This window comes from Polypterus senegalus, chromosome 1 (assembly GCF_016835505.1).
Source record: "Polypterus senegalus isolate Bchr_013 chromosome 1, ASM1683550v1, whole genome shotgun sequence".
Classification (NCBI taxonomy): Eukaryota; Metazoa; Chordata; class Cladistia; order Polypteriformes; family Polypteridae; genus Polypterus; species Polypterus senegalus.
In genome coordinates this window covers 298,867,733-298,891,184 of record NC_053154.1, presented here as the reverse complement: position 1 = coordinate 298,891,184, position 23,452 = coordinate 298,867,733, and positions in this window count along the sequence as shown.

Sequence of the window (23,452 nt, the reverse complement as noted above, 5' to 3'; positions counted from 1 at the left end):
AGGGAAGTTCTATGAATAAGTGGGCAATCCATCAACTAAGGTATTACCTTCTAGGTGAGGAGTTTCCCCTTGTGGGCACACACAAAGAGTCTAATCCCCATGTTAGTAGATGGTTCATGTACCTTCATACTTTTAACTTTAAGATCCTATATCATCAGGGCTGCCTTCACACCAATGCCAATGCTCTGTTGCATATCAAAGACCACTTGGTTTGATTCACCCTCCCTTTTGTGTCATGCATGTGCATTTAGAGGAAAGTTTCACGGCTCATTTAATAATAGCAATTAAAAGGATAGGCAGCACAGTGGCGCAGTGGTTTGCATCCCAAGTCCTCCCTGAGTGCCCCATGTCTGCATGGGTTTCCTCCCACAGTCAAAAGACATGCAGATTAGGTGCATTGGCGATACTAAATTAACCATATTTTGTGATGGATGTGTTCATGTATGTTTGCCAATTGATGGATGGTGCCGTCTCTAGGAGACTGTTCCTGCCTTGCATCCTATGCTATATGGGATAGCTTCTAGCACCCCTAAGCACAACCCCCCATCTGCAACCCTATTCAGAAATAAGCCAGTTACAAAATGCCTCTGTTGCCCTCATACTTTCCCATCCTCAGGACAGATGATCTGTGGCATGAGCAACTATGCCATCACTTTTGCTTCCAACAATAAACCTGCATCTTCCTGTTGAGACTGCATAAAGTTTCAGCATCACCAGAAGATGGCAGTCAGTTTGGACTCTCATCTGACAAGAAATTACTGTTATGTTTCGGCCATGATTCCTCCCTTGGCTGGGATTCAACTTCTTCTTTTATGTCCGATTTATTGTTTATTTTACTACTGCTTGTGTTTATTACAAGAGCAAATCTCATGGATACTTTGAAAATGCACAACGCAGTGCTCTGCTGTAAGTCTAGTTGAAGCTTAGGTCAAATGAACATGGATGCTCTGCTATGCGATTACACCACTGTTAAACCACACGTCATAGTGAGGTTTCTTTGGCCAGAAGTAGTGAAACCTGCTGAAATTCACTAATCTGAAGCAAAAGAATAGGAATACTGTCAAAAATAGCCTTCCTGCTCCATGACAACACACATTGCCATGCAATGACCGCAATGGTAGAGGCAATGCAACAGCTACGATTTGAACTTCCTTATTGCCCTTATAGCCCTGATCTAGCACAATAGGACCATCATTTCTTCAGACCACTTAAGAGGCTCTATGCAGTCGTAGGTTCACTTCTGATGATGGCATTAAGGATGTGGTGCTGACCTGGATTAAAGAGTAGCCATAAAGTTTCTTCTTCAAAAGAATGAAGAAGTTATTGGAAAGACACAAGATGTGCATAAAACCATAAGGAGACTATGTGGAGAAGCAACATAAATGTTATGATCATCTGCTCACAGGTGTGTGTATCTAAGCCTTTATCATGTTCCATGTTGAGTTGCAGGTGATTCTCCAAGAGATGGAACCACATGCCCATCACCATCAGGAACTACCCCCAGGCCTATAAAAGTGAAAGTGTTTTCCACAGTTCTTGGCTGTTCATTCCAATGCTATGGAGTTGGCGAGTTTGCACATGTGTTAGCTTATGTATTTTGATTCTTTTTTTCAACCTTCTGTTCTATTTTCTGACCTTGCCTCGGTTTACTGTATTGGCACTTTGCTCACCTTGGATTGCCTTTGATCAGTGTACAAATAAAACAAATAGAGATTAAGTAACCAGAAATTATTTAACTAAAATTAACAACATTCAACTCTCTTTGAATCCAAATTTCAGATAGACCGGAATCTTGTGTGATGGCCTAAATACAGTCACAATGATGATGCCTTCGCAACCTTCCAGTGGATGATGGAAGTATCATCATATTACAGGAACACAAATCCCTCAAGATAACAACGATCACACTACAGCAAAAATGGCATCATGGAACAATGCAAAATTATAAAACTTTCAAACTATAATGGAAAAAAAATTATAACTAATACATTTGGATTCTTTAGAGGAATGCACCCAGAAACAATATGTACTTTATATGGAAAATAAGTGTGTCATGTTTCAGCCAGGGTTCTTAATTCATGTTTTATGTATCTTTTAAATTATTTTTTTTAATTTTTTTTACTTATGTTGATTATTTATTTTTGATTTTGTCTATTTATTTAAGCTGTGTTTGTTAGGTTCCATTTTTTTTGTGGGTGGTCCCCCAAGAGGCAGGTTCACCTACTAATTACCCCCAGAAGCCCTATAAATCCAGAGGGCTTTCCCCGGTTCCTAGCAGATCATTTTGAGTGCGCATCTGTGTGGTAAGTTGCTTGTGCTTAATGAATTACTGGATTTTTTTTTGACCTGTTGCTTTGTTTTTCGACTATTATTGGGATTTGTTACTGGGACCCTGATTTTGGATTTGCCTTTAACAAGCAGTGGATGCCTTTTGTGCTGTTTGGAGTTTCTAAGTGTCACAGAATTCTTTTCTTATGAAAAATAAATATTTTTATATATTATGATTCTGTTTTGGCCTTGTTACTAGACGTGCTAGATGGTTTCTCCTTCTATTGGGCATTTTTGGGATTACTTGCTTTGGAACTCGAAAGTACTTGAGACTCCAAGGAAAAAAAAACAATCATAACAATTCTGACTAAGTGACTTTCAAATACAATTTCTGTACTATGTTGAATATTATATTTAAAATACAATATTAAAATATATCACTTCCAAGAACTGGGGTCATTTTTATTATCCACTTCACGTCATTGCCCTGAACCATTCCCACCACAAAACTTAGCTAACATGGAACCAAACTAACCAGCTGAGCTAAAGCCATAGGTGGACAAGTTTACAAATAAGGAATGAATGAACAATGAAATATGTCTTTACTTCCCATTTTGAAGAGAGAAAAAAAAAATCTATCTATCTATATATTGTCACAGGTGACTGGGGGGGTGACCCGGCCGGGATGCCCCAGAGGACCGGAGGAGGGCTTACACCTCCCCCACACCACGTGGGGGAAACTGCCCTGGCACCTATGGGGGCCACGGGTACAAAGCTTTGAAGCTCAAACCTGTAGGGGCCTATGGTCACCACCAGGGGGCACCCCAATGTCTTGGGAGCCCTGGACCTCAGCACTTCCGCCACACCCGGAAGTGCTGGGGGGAAGAAAAGCAGGGACATCCGGAGTGCTTCCAGGTGCGCAGCCGGCACTTCCACCACACTGGGGAGTGCCAGTGGAAGATTGCCAGGAGGCACCTGCAGCACATCCGAGAGTGAATAAAAGGGACCGCCTCCCTCCATATGAGTCTTGGCGGAGGCAAGGAGGCGGCCTGAAGAACGAAGGCATTTCAGTTGGCCTGGACTTTGGCATTGTGTGGTACTTTGAACATTGTAAATAGTGATGGCAAATAAACGTGTGTTGGGTGAGTAGAACGTGTCCGCCTGTCTGTATTGGGTCATCTTCCACAATAACTCACTCTCTCTCTCTCTCTCTATACACAATGGAACCTCGGTTTACGAGTAACTTGGTTTACAACTGTTTTGCAAGACGAGCAAAATTTTTTAATAAATTTTGACTTGATAAACGAGCGATGTCTTGCAATACGAGCAGTATGGATACACTTTTGTCTGCTGAGTGTCATGTGATCACAACTGAGTTGATGGTTCTTCTCTCTCTCTCTCTCTCTCCTTATCTCTCTTGCTCGCACAGCGCGTCTATCTCTCTCTCCTTATCTCGCTCGCACAGCGCGTCTCGCGTCTCTCTCTCTCTCTCTCTCCTTATCTCTCTTGCTCGCACAGCGCATCTCTCTCCTTATCTCGCTGCTCCTCTCCTTATCTCTCTTGCTCGCGCACAGCGCCTCTCTCTCTCTTCTCTTGAGGGCAATTGTCTCCTATTCTCCGTCTGAGTCTGTGTGCCTCACTCATATAGTCAACATCCATACGAGCGTATACTGTTTACTACAGCATTGTGACTGTGTGTATGTGTGCGCTGTGAAGTGCGAGTCCCCATCTTGCCCCAAAACACAAAGCTGAGTCTCAGTACTTTAACAACACCAGCCGCCTTCAGCTTGAAATAGCAACAGCGCTGTTATTTATTGTAGCGGGATCTTTATAATGTTCCTTGTATCACCCATTGACGGCAGGCGCTTATAGCATGTCTGTGATCTTTTTAAATGCACTTTTACGGCGAACTGCTACAGCGCTGGGAGACTGTGATTGCTTTGGGGCGCTCTTCCACGTGTCGTCCCGTTGGGTGGAATCCCACATGAATTTAGAAACTCATTCACACCAGCCATGATTCTTTTTAAAGGTAAAGTGCAGGTTAATTTGTTTTATGTATTTTTACTTTATATTTTGTATTAATCATTTTTATATGAATAGTTTTGGGTTGTGGAACGAATCATCTGAGTTTCCATTATTTCTTATGGGGAAATTCGCTTTGATATACGAGTGCTTTAGATTGCGAGCGCGTTTCCGGAATGAATTATGCTCGCAAACCGAGGTTCCACTATATATATATAATTTTATATTAGGAATGGACAAATGATCGCGTTAATTGATTAACGCCGACAATTATTTTATCACGCGTTAAAGCAGTTTGTTATTATTATTACTTTGAAAGCCTCAGTCTGATTAGTGATAAATAGAGATCAGTGATCTTGTTGTTACATAACTTTTCAATATGCTTTTGCTAGAAGGAAAGTTAGCTTTTTAAATTTAACATTGATTCCCCTGCGCGTGCACAAGTAACGAAGTAGCAAAAAGCTTCTAGAATGGCATGTGGTTAGACACCAAAGTGAATGCTCAAAGCAAAACTTTGCATTATCGCTGAATCGGACACTGATTTGTCAGACTCCGATTTTGATGCAAGTGATCTGGAGATGTAGATCGATAACAAAAGTGAAGTACCGGCATCAGCTGATCGGTCCCCAGCTGATCGTGGTACTAAACACGTTTGTGTAGCTGATACATCTATGGTAACATTCACCTGGGAGGACAGACACGATGACAGGAGATACAAACAATACTGCGTCTCAATACAACTGCCACCCGTTCGCACCTGTCTCACAAAGACAGCCATCCCACTGTGCATTCCTGCTGGCCGTCGAGCCACTGTTGCTGCATACAGATGCCAACAGCAGGCAAAACAAACAGCAACAGACGTTTTATGTTGATTTATGTGTGAAACCATTTCTTTGTGCGCTTTACAGAAAACTGAGTTTTCTGGAAAAAATATTAGCCCTCAAAGAGCTGCTAATGAACATGGACTGTTTATGCTGCTCCCTAATAAAAGAAAATGTTTCTGCTGGTATTTGTTCAGATAAAAAAAGAAAACAGATTTAGAAATGTTAACTTCCTGTTGTTCATAAGATGCCTATTATAATTTTATGAACATGGCTCTGGACTCTGAGGGTAACTTGTTTTTCTATAACAAACTAGATAAAATGTTAATGTCATGGCAGTACCAAATAGTTTTGGTTTTATATTTGATATGATTACATTAATGTATAAGTTGAAATTTACAAGAAATATTTTAACTGCTACTACGTAAAGGAAATACTGCTGTTAAAAAGCATCTTATTTTTGTTTAAAGTGTTTGCAAGCCAAATACACACAATACACTGCTTCCAAGATCATTATTGAATTTTGCGCATAACAATGTTATTGCTGTGATTGTCTGTGATTAATTGCAGACAATCATGTGATTAATCACGATTAAAAATTTTAAATCATTCCACAGCACTAATAAAAAAATATATATATAAATATATATAATTATTTATATATATATATATATATATATATATATATATATATTTATATATATATATTTATATATATATATATATATATATATATATATATATATATATATATATATATATATATATATATATATATATATATATATATTTATATATATATATATATATTTATATATATATATATATATATATATATATATATATATATATATATATATATATATATATATATATATATATATATATATATATATACACTAATAAAAGGAAAAGCCCTCACTCACTCACTAACTGACTCACTCATCACTAATTCTCCAACTTCCCGTGTAGGTGGAAGGCTGAAATTTGGCAAGCTCATTCCTAACAGCTTACTTACAAAAGTTGGGCAGGTTTCATTTAGAAATTCTACGCGTAATGGTCATAACTGGAAGCTATTTTTCTCCATATACTGTAATGGAGTTGAGCTCGAGGGCCGTGGGGGGCTGAATTTCATGTGACATCATCACGCCTCCCACATAATCACGTGAGCTGACTGTCAACGCAGTACGTGGAAAACAAGGAAGAGCTCCAAAAAGCACTGAAGAAAACATGCATTATATAATTGAGAAGGCAGCGAAACAATAAGAGGCGAGCGAGTGACATATACAACCATATTCATGAGTGCGGCTACTTCGGAAACAAATCACAGTGTAAACCTAAACTTTAAATTAAGATTATAGACAGGCTTCCGCTGGTGTTTGTCATGCCCACGGCTAATGCGGGATACAAGTTTAATGAGAGGACGCAGGATATAAACGAGAGTTTTGATTACTTTGTAACTAAGTTAAAATTGCAGGTGAAGGGCTGTGCTTATGCAAATTCCGTGAGACTGTGTTTGTGGTGACGCTGCCACCAAATACTCACAGAAAAATCCACAAGTTAATACACATGCTGTCTCTAGAGTTTCTCCACACTCTGAATCCTCCAGGCACTACTTACAAAAGGTTACATTGACAATCGTGTTACGTTATTTTTTAAAATGTTTCCTTTTCTTAGCACAAGCACAGCTGAGAAGCTTCGATGCATGTGCTCCATAACGCGTTAAAAAATAACGCATTTAATCACACTTTGCATTCCAAGCAAGGGGAACTTCTATCAATGCATGATTTCCTGGTACACCGATTACATTAATGAACACATCAGAGCTACAAAAATGTAACAGTCGGAAGAAAGCGCGTTGCTACGACTGATTGGAGGAAAATTTCATTTCAAAAGACTACCCTTGATAAAAGCGTGGTTTTGTGCACATATATATATGTATATATATGTGGATGTATATGTATATATACTGTATATATGTGTGTATATGTATGTATATATATATATATATATATATATATATATATATATATATATATATATGACAGCAACACTCATGACAATGTCAATCATGTTAAGTTATTATTAAAATGTTTCCTTTTCTTTTTCATTACTTCTTTAACACACTACTTCTCCGCGGCGAAGCACGGGTATTTTGCTAATATATATATTATACTAGCAAAATAAAACCCCCGCGCTTCGCAGCGGCGAAGTACTGCATTAAAATTTTTATTAAGAAGAAAATTAAACCTTTTTAAACTGAGGGAAAATATGCCAATAATTATTTGTTAAGGATCTCTTTGTATACCATGTTGTCAGTTCGGCCCTCCGGTTTTAACATGACCAAGCTGTGCGCTGAGCTTACTCTTGAGCATGTAACTTACAGTTGGCCATGTGAACAGTAATCTTGTCTCAAATCTCACAGCTTGGATTGCTGCTGCTGTCATAATCGGTTTGAGTTTCATGGTCTGTTTCAATTACGATAGTATTTGCAGGATTTGTTGTGTTGAAGTGACATTTGGCATCTGTCAAGCGTTATAAGCACATAACCGGTTTCATCGATAAAATCACATCCAGCTTTTGAGAGTTTAAACATTCATAAACATCAAAGTGTCCACTACTGAAATCGTCACCAGTGAATCTAAGATGTTTAAGAGGCATTGGCGGTTGTCAAAAGGTGTAAAATATTTGGCCATTTCGGTACACTTGAAAGCGACAACCGAACAATTCAGCGGCAGCCATCAACTCACATACAGAACCATAGGTGAAGGGCTTAAGCATTTCACTCTTATAGTGCTCCTGTGTAGTATAATTATCTCCTGTACCATCATCAGTCCACACCTTGAATCTGTCTTATGTATTGAATGACTGGGACAGGATGTTTCTCCGGATATCAAGAGTGAGCCCGATATGGCCATGCAATATGTAACAAAGAGAATGGAAAAGGTAGGTGCTATCTCTGGGCATGGAAACCACTCGGTAAGTGACAGTTCTTTGATCGATAGTGATCATCTTGATAGACATGGTAATGGGGGTTGGAATGATAAAGGAAATGGGTACCTGAGCAATGTAAAGTAAGTGTAAAATACATATACAATAACTATAATTGTAATAAACAAACAATAAAACAGCTGAGAAGCCGTGGATTAAACAAAAAGGCTGTAGTTATCAGTAGGGAGACGTGAATCCCATGGCGAAGCAAGGAAGGGAATGTAGAGACAGGAGCAATGGATGGTCTTATATAGGCAGGCAGCCAACAACGTGGGAGGCGCTAGAATGGGGGACACAACGCCACCTCAAACGGTGACCGAGGTGCAGGCTATGGACGTATATATGTACGTAAGTAGGATTCAGTTAGCGTTGGGAATCTGTGTACCAAATTTCTTGAAGATGGGCCAATAAGTAACAAAGACTGTTGAAAAGTTCAATATGGCGGCCGACAGTGGCATCATACCACCGAAATAAGTATGTACATTGGTTTCGGTTAGTGCAGGGAAGGCGCCTACCAAGTTTTGAGAAGATGGGGCCATAAATAAGAAAGTTCAACATGGCGGACATTGTTGACCGTTATGACCATTACGCGTAGAATTTCGAAATGAAACCTGCTTAACTTTTGTAAGTAAGCTGTAAGGAATGAGCCTGCCAAATTTCAGCCTTCTACCTACACGGGAAGTTGGAGAATTAGTGACGTTGGAAAGTTCAATATGGCGGCCGACAGTGGTGTCATACCAACGAAATAAGAACGGACATCGGTTTCCGTTAAAAGTTAAATATGGCGGCCGACAGTGGCATCATACCCCCGAAATAAGTACCAAATTTCAGCCTTCTACCTACACGGGAAGTTGGAGAATTAGTGATGTTGGAAAGTTCAATATGGCGGCTGACAGTGGCGTCATACCACCGATATAAGTATGTACATTGGTTTCGGTTAGCATAAGGAAGCCGCCTACCAAATTTCGTGAAGATGGGGCCATGAATAAGAAAGTTCAATATGGCGGACGTTGTTGACCATTATGACCGTTACGCATAGAATTTCGAAATGAAACCTGATTAACTTTTGTAAGTAAGCTGTAAGGAATAAGTCTGCCAAATTTCAGCTTTCTACCTACATGGGAAGTTGGAGAATTAGTGATGAGTCAGTGAGTCAATCAGTCAGTCAGTCAGTGAGGGCTTTTCCTTTTATTATTATAGATATGTGGAAGCAAAGGTTTGTGATACGGTTTGCATATTTATAGTTGGAGATCCACAAAAGGAGAGAATGAATCATGTATCATAAATTAGCTTTTATTCTTCAGCTTTTAGCTTCTGCCAGGAGCCGTTATCAGAGGATAATGATTAGACATACAAGAATCAAAGACAACATATAGGAAAATTTCACGGGGGTAGGTGAGTGTGTGTGGAGGGGGGGGTTTGCGGTTAAAAAGGGGGGGGGTAGGAGAGTGTTGGTTGTAAAGTTTTATTCATTTATTTATTACTAGCAAAATACCCGCGCTTCACAACGGAGAAGTAGTGTGTTAAAGATGTTATTTTTAAAATGTTTCCTTTTCTTTTTCATAACATAACATGATTGTCAATGTAATTATTTTGTCACTGTTATGAGTGTTGCTTTCATTGAGGATTTGATTATCATTATTTCTTTCAATCAGGTTCGTATTTGGAGGACGTGTTGTGTTCAAGTTACAGTCCGTGTTTGTCAACCGTTGTAAAGATAACAGGTTTCATTCATCGAAGTGTACACTACCCAAATCGCTACTCGTGAATGTAAGATGTTTAACAGACATTCCCGGTATTAACTTGTGCATTTGCCTGAGAGTATTTAGCGACAGCGTCTCTATTAACTTGTGGATTTTTCTGCAAGTATTTGGCGACAGCGTGTCTATTAACTTGTGGATTTTTCTGCGAGTATTTGGCGGCAGCGTCACAAAGTTGTTTCCGTCTAGCTGCATCAGAAAATGTACCACAACGTCTGACACGCCTCCTTTTTACTGTTTTCTCACAGCTTGGATTGCTGCTTTCATAATCGGTTCGAGTTTCATGGTTTGTTTCAATTACGTTAGTATTTGCAGGATTTGTGTTGAAGTGACATTCGGCATTTGTCAAGCGCTGTAAGCATACCACCAGCTTCATCGATAACTTTGCATCCAGCTTTTGAGAGTTGAAACACTCATAAACATCAAAGTGTCCACTGCTCAAATCATAACCTGTGAATCTAAGATGTTTAAGAGGCATTGGCGGTTCTCCAAAGGTGTAAAATATTTGGCCATTTCGGTACACTTGAAAGCGACAACCGAACAATTCAGCGGCAGCCATCAACTCACATGCAGAAGCATAGGTGAAGGGCTTAAGCATTTCACTTATAGTGCTCCTGTGTAGTATAATTATCTCCTGTACCGTCATCAGTCCACACCTTGAACATGTCCCAGTCATTCAATACATAAGACAGAATGTTCCTCCGGATATCAAGAGTGAGCCTGATATGACCATGCAATATGTAACAAAGAGAATGGAAAAGGTAGGTGGCATCTCCGGGCATGGAAACCACTCGGTAAGTGACAGTTCTTTGATCGATGGTGATCACCTCGAATGACATGTTAATGGGGGTACGGTTGGAACGGTAAAAGAAATGAGTACCTGAACAATGTAAACTAAGTCTAAAATACCTACACGATAACTATAAGCGTAATAAACGAACAATAAAACAGCAGAGAAGCCGTGGATTAAATAAAAAGGCTGCAGTTATCAGCACAATAAAACAGCGGAGAAGCCGTGGATTAAATAAAAAGGCTGCAGTAATCAGCAAGGAGACATGAATACCATGGCGAGGCAAGGAAGGGAATGAAGAGACCAGAGCGACAGACAGCCTTATATGGGCAAGCATTACATGGGAGGCGTGAGGATGGGGGACGCAATATAGGTAGGCAGCCAACTACGTGGAAGGCGTGGGGATGGGGGACACAACGAGCTGCAGGCTATGGACGTATATATGTACATAAGCAGGATTCAGTTATGACCATTACGCGTAGAATTTCAAAATTAAACCTGCTTACTTTTGTAAGTAACCTGTAAGGAATCAGCCTGCCAAATTTCAGCCTTCTACCTACACGGGAAGTTGGAGAATTAGTGATGAGTGACTCAGTGTAGTCAGTGAGGGCTTTGCCTTTTATTAGTATAAACTAGCAAAATACCCACGCTTCGCAGAGGAGAAGTAGTGTGTTAAAGAAGTAAAGAAAAAGAAAAGGAAACATTTTGAAAATAACATAACATGATTGTATATAAACACAACTACATACATACACACACAAATTATATATATGTGTGTGTGTGTGTGTGTGTGTGTGTGTGTATATATAGTGTATGGTCACTGAGTGCAAGGGAAAACAAATAAAATGTAGTCTATAAGTTATTAAACAGTAAAACATTAACGTTTTTAGAAGTAAAGCTACATTGAGCACTACTGGAGTGGTTTTGGGTAAACTACATTTTAAAGACTGTGTAAAACAACAGGTAAGTAGTACTAACAGCAGCTAAAATGTATATGGATCATCTCTTGGTAGTAGATCCCTTTTGAAAAGGCGCCACACGACGGCTGTGGTATAGAAATTACATTTTCTGTGTGAACGTCCAAATTTCTGCCTCTGGTAATGTGCCTTACCGGCATTACCAGCAATTAAAGAAAATTAGTTTTGTGTCCTCTACAGTGTTAATAGAGAAAGGCTTTGGTTTGGGATAAAAGGAAAAAAGGTGTTAAAGGAAACTTGCCTTTTTCTTTTATGTAGTGTAGAGAGAGGTCTTCACTGACGATATGAGTGTCGTGGTGGGTCTCGTGAAGACTGGAGAGACGGCCCTGCCATTAACTGGCCGGGGTGGTACTGTCGGTCCTCCACTCCTGTGCGTGTCTTCATAATCCGACCTGACGACCTCATGATCGTATACGTGAAAAAGAACGTGCGAAGCACCTTAATATTAGTTTGCTGTAGTCTAGAAATGGGATCCTGTGTTTACAATTGTCTGGGCTATAGCTCATGGGAAAGAGGAAAAAATTAAAAGTGTTTACTTTCACTTAAGGCAGAAGCGCAGTCAGCGTCTCAAAGGCCGGCACAGCTACGCACGTGCGCCGGCTTCCCAACTTTTGCAGTATTTTTGAAGTGCAGGAAACACCAGCTTTTGCAGACACATTCACGTGATCAAAAGTCTCCGCGCTCTTTAGAGGTCTTGCTTTCTCTGCGTACTGCGTTCATAGTCAGTTCACGTGAGCCGCTCGGAGTACATGCATCGAAGCTTCTGAGCTGTGTCTGTGCTATCTCGTGATGTCCACGACTTTATTTAATGTTAGCTAAGACCCAGCACTTAAAAGTTTCTTGCTACAGCAATTTTAACTCCGTTACAAAGTGATCCAAAGTCTCGTTTATACCTCGTGCCTTCTTATTAAACTTGTATCTTGTGAATAAACTATTCAGCGTTTTTCTTCAGCGCTCTTTAGGAGCTCTTCCTTCTTTTCTACGTACTGCGGTCACAGTCAGTTCACATGATTACGTTAGAGGCATGATGATGTCACACGCAGCTCTGCCCCCACGGCCATCGAGCTAACGTCCATTACAGTATATGGAGAAAAATAGGTTCCAGTTATGACCATTACGCATAGAATTTCGAAATGAAACCTGCCCAACTTTTATAAGTAAGCTGTAAGGAATGAGCCTGCCAAATTTCAGCCTTCCACTTACACGGGAAGCTGAAGAATTAGTGATGAGTGAGTGAGTGAGTCAGTGAGGGCTTTGCCTTTTATTAGTATAGATTATACGTATATATGTGGAAGAAATTAAATTAGTAACATTTTTCTTTTTCTCTCTCTCACTATTCTAAGGGAGACTGTCCTGTAACATCATACCCTTGGTTTATTGTTATTATTGCATTAGGATTTACTATGCTTATCCAGGGCTACCTTTTAACACCATTCCCTGTGTTTACTATCTTATTATTTCAAGACTCTTGAAGATTATATTTTATGCTTATAGTATTGAGACTTTATTGGCAATAGATATCTCAATTTTTAACACTAGAATTATCAGAGCCTACGGAAAAACTCATAGATCCGTCCTACCTTAAAACGCTTCTCAACTCTTCTTCAGCGTCTTTTGTCCTTTAAATGTGTTGATAAGCAGCAAAGAACAAGCAGTCTGCTATCACATCCTTCCACCAGACACAGTTTTCTCAGCTCAAGTCTGTTTACCTGTATGTCAGGTGCTTAGAGTTGTACAGAATGAGAAGTCAAGCAAAATGACACCTTTTATAAATACTATATCGTTATTTGGAACATAATTGACAAAATGTATACATGAAGTGTATAATGTGTGAAGCCTGAATTCCAAACATCAAGTAAACACTTTCACAAAAAGTTCAAGGAAAAGACAACAGCTTCCGTGGTGAAGTGGTAAGATTTACTGACTTGTAATCAAGAGTCCCCGGTTCGATCCCAACTCACTCCTATATTTGCAGTTTTCAGTAGTGGGCTGCTCATATTGTTTATATTATACGGTACACACATACACTTGGTTTGCATCTGTAACAAACGGTGTACATTTATAGGACTTCTAAAAGTTACCGTTTTTTTTTTACTTTTATTCTCTCTAAATCATGATCACGATACAAACTATAGTCACGGATAGTTGACACAGACTGCTCAGCCAATCAGTGCGCAGCAGGCCTGGTGCGCCTTAGAGACCCAAGTTCAAATCCAATGCTGGGGAGGAAGTGTTACTTTTTTTTCTTTTTAACAATATAAAGTAGTATGCACTGTCAGTCAGTTAGATCGTTGTATTTTCATGTGGGATGCTCCTTTTAAAATAGTATCTATACTAATAAAAGGCAAAGCCCTCACTGACTCACTCATTCACTCACTGACTCACTCACTCACTCACTCATCACTAATTCTCCAACTTCCCGTGTAGGTAGAAGGCTGAAATTTGGCAGGCTCATTCCTTACAGCTTACTTACAAAAGTTGGTCAGGTTTCATTTTGAAATTCTACGCGTAATGGTCATAACTGGAACCTATTTTTTCGTCCATAGACTATAACAGACGTCTCCTCGATGGCCATGGGAGGCGGAGTTACGCCTCCCACTTAATTTAGTGTCTGCCCATATAAGGCCGTCCGTCAGCGGCAATCCAATAGAAACACTGCCGCTAAATATTCACGGGTGAAGGACTGTGCTTATGCAGACGAAGATGAGATGGTCAGGGTGGTTTTTGGCACAAACTCAGCGAAACTGCGAGACAAACTTTTAAGTGCCGGGTCTTAGCTAACATTAAATACAGCCGTGGACATCGCACGAGATGGTACCAGCACAGCTGGGAACCTTTGATACGTGTACACCGAGCGTCTCATGTGAACCGACGCAGTGCACAGACAAAAAGCAACAGTTCCAAAGAGTGCTGAACAAAAACTGAATTACACAATTGAGAAGGCAGCAAAAAAATATGAAGTGTCTGACACATACAAGCATATTCATAAGTGAAACTACTGCGGAAACAAAGCACACGGTGGAAAAAGTCAATGTCCTGCTAAAGGAAGACAGTGTAAAAAAAACCCGTGCATGCAGTGTGTCACGTCTCAGATAAAGAGGAAGATGAGCTGTTTATTGATGCAGTAAGAAACGAATCGATAACATACATACATACACAAACACAAATTATATATACACAGTATATATATCTATATCTATATATATACATATATATATATATATATATATATATACAGTGGTACCTCGGTATACGTCTGCTTTGGAATAAGTCCAACTTGGTATACTTCCTGTTTGGACACAAAAATTTTGCTTCGTATACAACCTTTGTTTGGAATACGACTGTGTGCTAACCTTGTTTACCTCTCTGAGACAAAGCCGACTGCCCACGGCGTTAGTCGCCAGTTGCTAGCATTCAGTGAACAACCCGCTATAACTCTCTGTGAACTTTCACGTGTGTGATATAGCGGTTCCACAGCTCCTGTCAAAGTCCAGCTTTAAAATAAATAATCACCGCGCTCACATCTTGGTGAGGCGTGGTGGTATGTGGCTGAAGGTTGTCAGGCGATTAGCGATGTGAGCGTTTCTCACCAAAGTGCACTTGTGAGGGAACGTCCGCATTCATGATTGTTCCTGGGGCTGCTTATCTTGATAAACAGAAGCCTTGAGTCAGCTAGAAGGGAGTAAAAGAAAAAAAGACAGGAGGTTGAGTGAGTGAGAGAGAGAGGGCTGCTTATCTTGATAAACAGAAGCGTAAAGTAAAAGGGAATTAAAAAGAAAGAACGGACGAGAGAGAGAGAGAGAGAGGGAGCGTATGCGAGAGCGCGCATGGATGAAGTGGCTGAAGCAGGCAGTGCGAAGGTCAGCTGCAAGTAGGGCGACTCCCCAGTTGGGAAGCAGGCACCGGGCTTCTTGTTTTTTTTTAAAGAATGCTTCCTGCTTTTAACTTCGTTGTTTTTAAGAAGACTTTTTTCTACTGTTTATAAGCTCCACGTTTCACTTCTGATTTTATGCATTATTTATTGGAATTTTGGAGACTGCACTTTAATTTGAACACCTTGTTTTGTTAATTGTTTTAATAAAAGCACTTTGCAGTTTTTCACCATCCCCTTGCTTTGTTGTTACCGATGAGGTTAGCAGCGAGGCACATTACCGACAGTGTAGGATTCAAGGGCTCCCCGGCAGCAGATGGGAGCATACAGCAAACCTGCATCATCACAACGTGATTTTGTGTTTTTTTTCATGTAAATTTGAATTGATTGTTGAAAAGTATGAAGGTGGCATGCGTATCCGGGACATACCGTTTGCGAGAACGACGGTATCTACAATTGTGAAAAACGAAGATGTTATTAAAAAGTAAAGAGAGGTAAAATTTTAATTTATTTCATCTAATTGCTTTTGTATTTATGTATTTTAGTATTAAGCAGTGTTTAAATTATTTTATACAACCCCATCAATGTATAATATGCCAATAGCAATAGGATTTTTTCATGGGAACGGATTAATCATTTTCCCATTATTTCTTATGGGGAAAAATTTGTTTGGTATACGTCCTGTTTGGTATAAGTCAAAGGGGTCTGGAACGGATTAAGGACGTATACCGAAGTTCCACTGTATATGTAATATTTATATACATATCTATTATATTGTAAGTAGGCTGTAAGGAATGAGCATGCCAAATTTCAGCCTTCTACCTACACGGGAAGTTGGAGAATTAGTGACGTTGGAAAGTTCAATATGGCGGCTGACAGTGGCATCATACCACCGAAATAAGTATATACATTGGTTTTAGTTAGCGCAGGGAAGTCGCCTACCAAATTTCATGAAGATGGGGCCATGAATAAGAAAGTTCAACATGGTGGAAATTGTTGACCGTTATGACCATTATGCGTAGAATTTCGAAATGAAACCTGCTTAACTTTTGTAAGTACGCTGTAAGGAATGAGCCTGCCAAATTTCAGCCTTCTACCTACACGGGAAGTTGGAGAATTCATGACGTTTGGAAAATTCAATATGGCGGCCAACAGTGGCATCATACCACCGAAATAAGTACAAACTGTACATCGGTTTTGGTTAGCGCAGGGAAGCCACCTACCAAATTTCGTGAAGATGAGGTCAGCCTTCTACCTACACGGGAAGTTGGAAAATTAGTGACGTTGGAAATTTCAATATGGCGGGGCGTCATACCATCGAAATAAGTATGTACATCGGTTTCGGTTAGCACAGGGAAGCCACCTACCAAATTTCGTGAAGATGGGGCCATAAATAAGAAAGTTCAATATGGCAGACATTGTCGACTGTTATCGACCGTTATGACCGTTACGTGTAGAATTTTGAAATGAAACCTGCTTAACTTTTGTAAGTAAGCTGTAAGGAATAAGCCTTCTACCTACGGGAAGTTGGAGAATTAGTGATGAGTGAGTGAGTGAGTGAGGGAGGGAGGGCTTTGCCTTTTATTAGTATAGATCATGTTACGTTATTTTTAAAATGTTCCCTTTTCTTTTTCATAACTTCTTTAACACACTACTTCTCCGCTGTTATATATATTATATACCCCGATCTACATACTCTCAAATAGACAAACCACACGCTTCTCAATTGAAGCTTCATGAATAATGTATACTTTATTCGCCATCAATGATTGTTTTGGTAAAGCCATACTCAGTGTAATCATTAGATGAACGGTAAAAAAGTAAGAGCGAGGGGAGAGTGACTTATTGAGGCACGCAGGCGAAACCACAATAGCACGCAAGCTCGATGTAGTGCGCGTCAACTCTATCTGAATTGAGCGATCACATTCGAAAAAATATATCTTTTCAAGTTCTATTTAGTCGACACAAATATCTTTGGTTGGAATGTAAGGCGAATTTACTCTTTACATTTCTATGGTGAAGAAAAATTTATGCAATGATGCCTACATTTAACTTACATTCCTACCAAAGACATTTCTGTCGACTAAATAAAAATTCCTTCTATTTAAAATTTAAATAGAACTTGAACAGATACTGATAGTTCATAATATCCACGCAGACTTGCACGTAAGATCGGGAGTCATCCGTTTTAACAAGCAGCGTATTACACTGATACGAAATAGCCTACCCATTTAATTATTTAGGAATGGATAAATAAATTAAGATTTTGTACAAATAATGTTTTTCATTTTTCTTCCTTGATGGATTCTGGCACCCCGAGCAACACTTGCTCACGTAGCAAAGTGTAAAATGTTACCTATTAATTTTATTTTTTTTTTGTTATGAACTTCCCCAAAAGTGTTGATCCCTGTAAATAGTTTATAGTATACCAACAATATACAGTAATCTGTTGCAGCACAACCGTTAATTAGCGTCACACTTCACAACCTGCTTGCACCACGTTTTTGGCTCTAATGCCAGAAGCGCGGTGTACGCTGTAGGGGTAGGTTGTGGACTCAGTTTCTTTCCCGATATTTTTTTTTTTTTTCCATTTACTTTGTGTTAATAATTTATAATCGATTTAATTTATTATTTAATAGGCAGAGGGAAGAAGACGTGTATGTCACGCTCTATTTCTTTCTTTTTGTTTTGCAAAGGTATGCTATATAAATATATATATTTTTTTCTTTTCATTTGTTAAAAATATATAATTATAAAATTAGGATTTTTTTTGTTTAAAGCTATGTGTATTGTAAATAGTTTTCTTTGGAAAATTGGAGTAATTTTTTTGTAAATAGTTTTATATGTAATGTGTTTGTATAAATACTTGAGAAGCGCGGTGGACGCTGTAGGGGCAGAGGGAAGAAGACGTGTATGTGACGCTCTGTCTATTTCTTTCCTTTTATTTTGCAAAGGGGTTTACTGGAAGAGGAAAATAAAAGCTTGTGTTCTAACCCAATGTGCGTACGTGATAATTATTTACACAATGCAGGAAAAAGCAGAGTCGAGTCGGTTACACTCTCACCCCAAAGAGTGTATATATATTTACATATATATATATATTTACATTGTGACAGATTTAGGGTTTTCTCGCACCCTTGTACCCTCGGACCACACGTCAGACACCAGATAAAAGTCCAAGTAATTATTTATTATAATAATAAAGTGCACAAAGCACTCTCCTCTCCACAATTCTCCAATAAACCAATAACAATAATCAATAAACCAATCCTCCACTCCCAGGCAGCAGCCACCCTGCCTCCCAACTCAGCTCGCTGTCTGGGAGCTCCCACAGTCTTTTACATCTCCTGACCCGGAAGTGTTCCTAATCCCCAGTCCATTTGGCTCTCAATCACTTCCGGGTCAGGTACAAGTTCTTTTCTTCAAATATCCATTACTCCTCCCTGCAGCGTCCCCTAGTGGCCCCCATGTTATCCAGCAGGGCTGTGCATAAAAACTCCACTGTCCATACTGCTCTGCTGGTCTTCTGGGGACCTCCATGCTGCAAGGAGGGCTCCACCTGGCGGTTTGGGGATATTGGCTGGGATAAATGGCTGGCCATTCTCCACAGTATTCCATCCGATCCCCCCCTCCCCCACGACGAATTATAATGATTCGGAGCGGCCTGCCCAGAGAGGGAAGTCTTCCTCCAAGAGGACGTTCCAGTTGAGCCTTGATTAATCTAAATATCTTGATCCCTGGAGAACCTAGCGGGAATATTATTCCAATTCGATATCTTGTCCCCCTCTCTCCAAGGACAGTATCGCCAAATGTGGCCCAACCTTCGGCTCCCGTAGCACTGCCTCCGTCCTCCTGGTATTTTCCCTCTGCGGGACTGAAAACAATTAGGAAATGTTAGGTCCGCCACTTGTTTTGCTGGGAGTGAAGCCCCTGCCCCCTCTAACAGTGCCTTCTCTCTTTTTGCTTCCCTGTCAGGAGACTTCCGTTTTATTTTAGAAGTCTCCTGTTTCATCTGGGGCTTGTCCACAGTCTGGGTCTCTCTATTGGAAGAAGAGAGCCCCTTTACTGTCTGCACCCCTTTTGTTTTATAAATTACCGGTGGCGGTGTCTTTAGGGCTGCCTCACTCCGGGAGTCAGCACTGTCTAGCTGACCCAGATCGATTAGCCCTTCTGCCGACCACTCGGTCAACGTTCCGGCCTCTCTTGTAGGGTACGTAGTGATTTGGCACGCGCTATTTATTAAAAGCGGGACCGGATCACACTGCGTCCCTATTACATTATATACGGTACCGGCATTACCTGCCTGTACCGCCAAATCATATAATACGAGAGGCTCCCAACTGATCCGCAACAGGTACTCACTCACTTTCCTTAAAGGGGCGTCAGCCGCTGCTCCCATCTCCCCAACGATCTTCTTAATCGCCTACAATTTCTGCAAAATACTCCGTACGGGCTTTATTAATGTTTAGAGTTCCCGTACGTCAATAATATCATTTAATTCAGCCGAAGGCAGGTTCACTTCTTTATTCTCCTTACCTATCGGCCGGAAGCCAATGAACACGTCTGCTCCTGGCACATGCTCTAACGGATTCCACGCGGGTTTTTGGGACTTGGAGTTCTTTATGGAGGTCCGCGGTGCTGCTTTTGGCTGACTGCCATCGCCTTCGGGATTGTCTTCTGCCTCCCGCAGAGCCTTCGGATGGACATCTAGGAGGTATGTACATGGGACATCATGTGTTAAATTAAAAAGATTGTAAAGTACATTCCCTGTACATACCTCGTCGGAGACGTCCTCCTCCGGAAATCTCTCCCGAAACGCATAGCTGCTCCACGGCTCGTCTTGGGCGCAGGTAATGTCGAGCGCTAGACCTCCGCTGTTGCTGGTGCTCTGCTTTGTCTTCTTCTTCCCCATGACGGACTTGATAAAGGTGAGGTTTCTGGCGATTTTTCTGCGTGTCTTGACGCTGTCTTCTTGGGGTATTCGGTCCACAATAACATTTTTGAATTCAGGTTCTCTGCCAAACTGATGGCCAGAGAATCCTGCTGAGACTACGCCAATTGTGACAGATTTAGAGTTTTCTCGCACCCTTGTACCCTCGGACCACACGTCAGACACCAGATAAAAGTCCAGATAATTATTTATTATAATAATAAAGTGGACAAAGCACACTCCTCTCCACAATTCTCCAATAAACCAATAACAATAATCAATAAACAAATCCTCCATTCCCAGACGCTTAGCCACCCTGCCTCCCAACTCAGCTCGCCGTGTGGGAGCTCCCACAGTCTTTTATATCTCCTGACCCGGAAGTGTTCCTAATCCCCAGTCCATTTGGCTCTCAATCACTTCTGGGTCAGGTACAAGTTCTTTTCTTCACCCCGGAAGCACGTCATTCCTCTTGTCCACATGTGCTTCTGGGGCGTAGGGAAAATATCCATTACTCCTCCCTGCAGCGTCCCCTAGTGGCCCCCATGGCATCCAGCAGTGCTGTGCATAAAAACTCCATTGTCCATGATGCCCTGCTGGTCTTAGCTTATGGATCTTAAAAATAACAGTTATAAAGACACTTGCTCATGTTAATTGCAGTCTCAATTATTAAAAACTAGCAAAATACCTGCGCTTCGCAGCAGAGCAGTAGTGTGTTAAAGAAGTAATGAAAAAGAAAAGGAAACATTTTGAAAATAACGTAACATGATTGTCAATGTAATTGTTTTGTCACTGTTGTGAGTGATGAGTGTTGCTGTCATATATATATATATATATACTAGCAGAATACCCTTGCCATGGAGAAGTAGTGTGTTAAAGAAGTTATGAAAAAGAAAATGAAAGATTTTAAAAATAACGTAAGATGATTGATAATGTAATTGTTTTGTCACTGTTGTGAGTGATGAGTGTTGTTGTCATATATATATATATATATTTACACACACACACAAACATATATATATATACATATCTATACATATACACATATATACATACATATATATATATCTACATATATACACATACATATACACACACACATAAATACATACACACATACATACATACACATAAACATATATACACACAAATACATATATATACATACATACACACACACATATATATATAAACATATATATACATATTATGTTAAAACGGATGACTCCCGCTCTTACGTGCAAGTCTGCGTGGATATTATGAACTATCGTTTTTGTTCAAGTTCTATTTAAATTTTAAATAGAAGGAATTTTTATTTAGTCGACAGAAATGTCGATGAGTGATGAGTGTTGTTGTCATATATATATATATATATATATATATATATATATTTACACACACACATAAACATATATATATATATATATATATATACATATCTATACATATACACATATATACATACATATATATATATCTACATATATACACATACATATACACACACACATAAATACATACACACATACATACATACACACACATATATAAACACAAATACATATATATATACATACATACACACACACATATATAAACATATATATACATATACATACATATCTACATATATACACACACAGCTATTTCATTATCAGTGCAATACGCTGCTTGTTAAAACGGATGACTCCGCTCTTACGTGCAAGTCTGCGTGGATATTATGAACTATCGTATTTGTTCAAGTTCTATTTAAATTTTAAATAGAAGGAATTTTTATTTAGTCGGCAGAAATATCTTTGGTAGGAATGGTAAAACAGACAGGAATATTATTCTGAATAAATCAACTCAAACCTTAAACAACTTATAATATTTTGCTCTCCATAAAAATATATCCTGTCTAAATTATACAAGTTAGAAATAAAGTAAACGTTAAAAAAACAAACATTCAAATTTCTTTACTCTTATGTAATTTTATATAAAAAATAAACTTAGATTTTAAATATCCCAAAAGATTTTGCTCTCCATAAAAATATATCCTGTCAAAATTATACAAATTCAAATATGAACATGCTGCATAACAAAACCTGGAAATATAAATAAAATGTGTTCCTTTCAGCAATAACAAATCAAATCATTCAGTTGTCTTTGCTCATATGTCATTTTAGAGCTGGACGCCTGGCATCTTTTTTTGGCCACAGGTTCGTTTCTGTTTGGTGTGAGGTTCTGTGTTGTGGAGATTCTCAGGATGGATTGAAGGTGCTCATCAGTGAGGCGACTCCTGTGTGCTGTTTTGTTAGTCTTTATCACTGAGAAGAGCTTCTCACACAGATATGTGCTACCAAACATGCACAAGGTTCGAGCCACATGTAGACGGACTTTTTTTGTTCTTCAAAGTCACCAAAGCGCCGTGCAAACTCAGTGCGCAGTGCGCTCAGTTTATCAGCAAAGTGCGATTTGGGAACACCGTAGTGACGACTTGGTTTAACATTACTTGGCAACAGGGAAAGTGGGGCAAGGTGAACTGGTGCATTTGTGTCTCCCATAAAAGCAGCTTCACTTGAAATCACTTTGTGATTGTGCACGGGTTAAAACGTCCGCTGAAGTGTCAGATTCTTATTTAATTATGTTGCTTTCTGTATCTTCTGCATTGCATTCAGGTTACCCTGATGTTTTGTCTCATAGTGCCGTCTTAGATTAAATTCTGTAATTACAGCCACATTAGCTCCACAAATGAGACACACGGGTTTTTAAAGGCTCTATTTTCAGAATCGACTTTTCTCTTCAGCATCGTGTGAGCTAGCTTTGCAATAACTTGCAGCATCATAAGGTAGACTTGATTAACGCGGTAAGTGTTCGGCAAGGCAGCTGAAGCGCTGCGTTATGGGATCTGTAGTTTATTGTGTTACCAGCGCTTCATATACCCGTGCTTTAATAACAATAATACAGTATATAAAATGATCTCGCGGGCGGATATAATTACACGCCGGGCGGATGTGGCCCGGCCTTGAGTTTGACACATATGGAC